Genomic DNA, 4,694 nt, shown 5'->3' with positions numbered 1-4,694 from the left:
TATATACATAATTTGAGATTTGACACTCAATTTTTTGGCAATATATATCACATTAATTATTATATTGATGTGAATAATTACTTTTAGCTAGGTAATTTTTTATATCAATGATACTTTTAAACATATCAATACCTTGTAATATTAATATTAGGTTATTGATTTCTATAAAAACTTGTTACTTGTATAACTTATATTTTATAGTTATAGTTATAATTGTCATTTTTCATATGAATTGCTGTTTTAATATTTTAGAAATGAATTTATGTGAAATTCCAAAATTTAACCCAAACCTTTTAATTAGAACAAAATTTTCTCACACATGCTTCAGGTTAGCTATAGCATAAATTAATCGGGAAGCATAATTCTTATATAGTTTTTCAAAGAATAAATTATCAATTTTGTCTCTGAATGATCAAAATGCTAACAAAAATGATATTCACTTTTTTTTTTTTTGGTGACTAAACAAGGAAAGAAACAAAGCAAAAACTATTCTAAATCCGAGCGAATGATTCGTTGGAGATCAACACCAGGCTCAGACCAAATAACATGATTAGAGTTACTCTTGGCAGCCACCACTCCCACTGTGGCTCCGATTCAGTCAAACTAAGATATCTCAGACCACAAATAAACTGCTTAATCTCATGCGGAATAGGCGTGGTAAGACTATCAACCTCCCAAGACACCCCTTTCCACAAGTCAGCCACCATGAAATCTGATTCAAAAATATGTACATAAGGAACAAGGTTGCAAAGCTTACCAAAAGGAGTCCACTCATCATACCAAACTGATTTGTGGACATCTCCAATATTCCAATGAAGCCCTTCCTTGAGATGCTCATAGGCACTAACAATGTTCTTCCAGGTAGCCGATGAAGAATTTCTACTGTTTCCGTTCATACCAGATTGATTCCTGAGATATTTATGCTTCAGAACCTGCACCCATAACTTCTCACTATTATTTAGACAATCCCATACCAACTTTCCCAGAAGCGCCATGTTAGCACAGGAAGTATCCCTAATACCCAATCCTCCTGCCTTTTTAGGAGTTATGGCGACCTCCCACCTGACCAGAGGCAGCCCTTTTCCAGTCGCTTGGCCTTTCCACAAGAATTGTCTCATCAAGGAATCAATTTTATTACATGCATACTTCGGGAGAAGAGAAATTTGCATTTCATAAACTGGGATAGAGGCCATAACCGATTTAACAAGACAAAGCCTCCCTGCCTTATTCAGTAGGCGTCCTTTCCAACTGGAGAGCTTTCTCGAAATTTTTTCAATAATCTCCTGAGCCGTCTTCCTGGAAGCTCTGGCATGACCGATGTTAATTCCCAAGTATTTACCCAAATCATTGCAGAACCGGATGTTAGAGACCCCTGAGAGAACCTCTTTTCTCCTCTCCGACACCTTCTTGGAACACTGGGCCTTTGACTTATGAAGATTTACCTTTAAACCTGACGCTCTAGAAAACAAGTCCAAACAATACATGACCTCTATTACTTGAGCTTTTGATGCCTTACAGAAAAGCAAAAGATCATCTGCAAACATCAAATGAGAGAGTCGTGGTCCATTCCTAGAAACCGCAACTGGGTTCCACAAACCTTGGGAAACTCTATGAGAGATAAAGCAGGCAATCATTTCCATACAGAGTACAAATAGATAAGGAGACATAGGATCTCCTTGCCTCAACCCTCTCTTCGGATTGAAATTTTGGAGCCTGTTCCCATTCCACAAAACTGCCAACGAAGAGGAAGTCACACAATTCAATATAAGATTAATGGTAGCCTTTGGAAACCCAAACCGGACCAAAGTAGCTTCCAGAAAACGCCAGTCTACCCTGTCATAAGCTTTTTCCAAATCAATCTTGAATGCCATGGTCCCTTTTCGAGACTTGGTGTTCCTCATGAAGTGCATAATCTCTTGAGCAATGATAATATTCTCTGTGGTTCCTCTTCCTGGAATGAATCCTCCTTGCAAAGGACCAATGATCTCCGACAGGAAAGGTCTAAACCTGTTAACTAGAACCTTTGTGACAATTTTAGAAATTACATTACATAAGCTAATAGGCCGAAACTCCCGTAAGGAAGAGGGAACTTCCACTTTAGGAATTAGAACAATGAGAGTATCAAAAATAGCCGCATTCAGTGGCTCACCCTCAAAGGCTCGCTTGACCAGTCTACACACATCGTTGCTAAGAGAGTCCCAGAACTCTTTGTAGAAAATTGCTTGAAATCCATCTGGCCCTGGGGCTTTAAATGAACTCATGGTCATCACAGCTCTTTTAACCTCTTCAGACGTCACCGGTTCCACTAACTTTCGACAAGCCTCAGTACTAAGAGACGGGCAAGGAAAAGGCCCCATGGCGTCCAGGTCAATATCCTCCCTTGTAGAAAAGAGCTTTTGTATTGTAAAAAGGACCAACCTCAGCTGAAGTCCCTAACGAGATGATGAAGATCCACCATCATATCCCCCTAAGGCTTGCTTGTCCTTGTCCGGTTGTTGCCCGGTTTGTCTGTGTCCCTCCACTGACAACCCTTCTAATTTGCCGATTTGATGCTTGCTGGTGTCGCCAAGGCAGTCCGGAGTCGACGGCGAATTCTGCAAAGAAGAAGGGCGCAACCTCTTGTGTCCGTTTTTGATAATGGCAGTGAAAGTCGGCACCGCAACGGAGACAGATTTGCCCTTCACCCCTTTTTGTTTGGAAGATGCCATGCGTGCCTTAGATCCGCTAACCGACCCGGTCTTCACCCCTGATTCGGCTCCTCTCATACGTAGCCCAAAGTCACGGTTCTGGTCCAATTTCTGAGTTGAGCGCACCGACATTTTATCTTTAGATGTTTGTTGGGCTTTGTTTGATTGACTCAATTTTCCTCTCCTTTTACCGCTGACTTTAGTCCAGCCAGCCTCATTTTCCAAATGTTGGGACCCCACTTCCTTCCCATGCAACGTATCGTCTAATTCCTCCCCAATTTCTGCAACTATCACTGACTCTTTGGGATTGCATCCAAATTCAAAAATTTTCTCTTTTGAAGCTTCCTGTGGCTGCACCACCCGGGCCGCCGTCTCGGTCACTGATGTTTCCTTTCGATCCACCCTTTCCGAATCTATTGGGGTCATTCTGCAGTCAGTTGCTGGATGCCCGAAACAATTGCACTTGTCACAAATAAGGTGTAAGCATTCATACTCCACCTTATATTCAAACTCATCGACAATCACACTCCGGACCACCGGCAAACCAAGATTAATTTGCACGCAAGCCCGAGCAAATTTTCCCCTTTCCGCCAACTTAGTAGCCAGATCCACCTTGACTGGTCTTCCCACAGCAGAAGCGATTCTCATCATGGCTTTATCCTGATAGTACCATATGCTCAAACCAGAGATTCGAATCCAAACCATAGTCTCCCCGAAAGTGTCCTCACAAGGTTTAAAATCCGGTGTCCATGGCTTGACCGCAATATAGTGACCGAAGATCATCCATGGCCCCCCTAGTAAAACCTTCTCTCGATCGTCCATGCGATCAAATTTAACGAGGAAGTACCCAAAACCCACATCCAAGATTTCATATCCACCGGTGATCCTCCATACCCCTTTCAATTTGTGAAACATGGCCGTGTAACTAAGGTTTTTTCCAAGAACCTTAATCACAATTGCTTCCTTGTATGGTTCAGAAAGGATGTTCCTAGCCTCTTCGGAGAAGCAAACTCTTGGAGGTATAGGATCTCCTTGTTTTCCAGTGACCACTGCCATGGAATCCTCATCTAGAGCTTCAGCCCGATTTATCCCTGTGGCTACCGTAGAACCAATAACCTTGTCACGGAACGAAATCTTGGAAGTCACCCTGGAACTAAGGTCGCCCTTACTTGATCCCTCCTTCACACCTGATGCAAACCCTCCCACACTCTCCCCCTTATCTCTTTCGATGGCATGGCCATCTTCTTCACCGTGTTTCACCCTCAAACGCTCTCTCCCGCTCTCTCCTTCTCTCATTCTCTCTGAGTACGGAGTACGTACTCTTTCTCAATACAAATTTGTTTAGTAGAAAGAACAACTTTTAGTATTCAATGATATTCACTTTTGTTAACAATAAAATATCACTTAAATATTGATAAATATTACAAAAATACTCAACTGTTAAAAAAAAAAGTCTATTCTGTTAATAAAATTAGCTGATGTGGCAAATAAATTTACTAACGTGGTATTCATTATATGTAATCTCATTAGGTTTTTAATTCACTCCTAACTTTAAAAATCTTATTTTTTTCTAGATTCCCAAATCACCAAGTGTTAAGATTAAGAATAAACATTATGGTGATCAAGATTTAGTATTGAAGTTGGATATGAATAAAGCATATGATAGAGTGGAATAGAATTTTGTGTGGGTTATAAAGGAAAAAATAGGATTTAGTAAGAAATGGATAGACTAGATGAAGAAATGTGAGACTAGGGGTGTTTATGGATTGGATTCGATCCGCATATTTGCGGTATTTATCTGAATTCGATCCGAAAATTGTGGATATGGATCCGATCCGCACACTAATAGAATCGGATTGCGAATTTTGTGTAGGTATCTGCATATTCGATCCGCATATCCGCGTATCCGCAAAAATAAAGAAATAAATAAGTAAATATTCTTTTATATTTTATTTCAACTAATAATTATTATATATGTTGTATTATTTTAATTTATAATTTAAGAAA

The sequence above is a fragment of the Arachis ipaensis genome, chromosome B10, assembly GCF_000816755.2.
Source record: "Arachis ipaensis cultivar K30076 chromosome B10, Araip1.1, whole genome shotgun sequence".
Taxonomy (NCBI): domain Eukaryota; kingdom Viridiplantae; phylum Streptophyta; class Magnoliopsida; order Fabales; family Fabaceae; genus Arachis; species Arachis ipaensis.
This window is presented reverse-complemented; position numbering follows the sequence as displayed.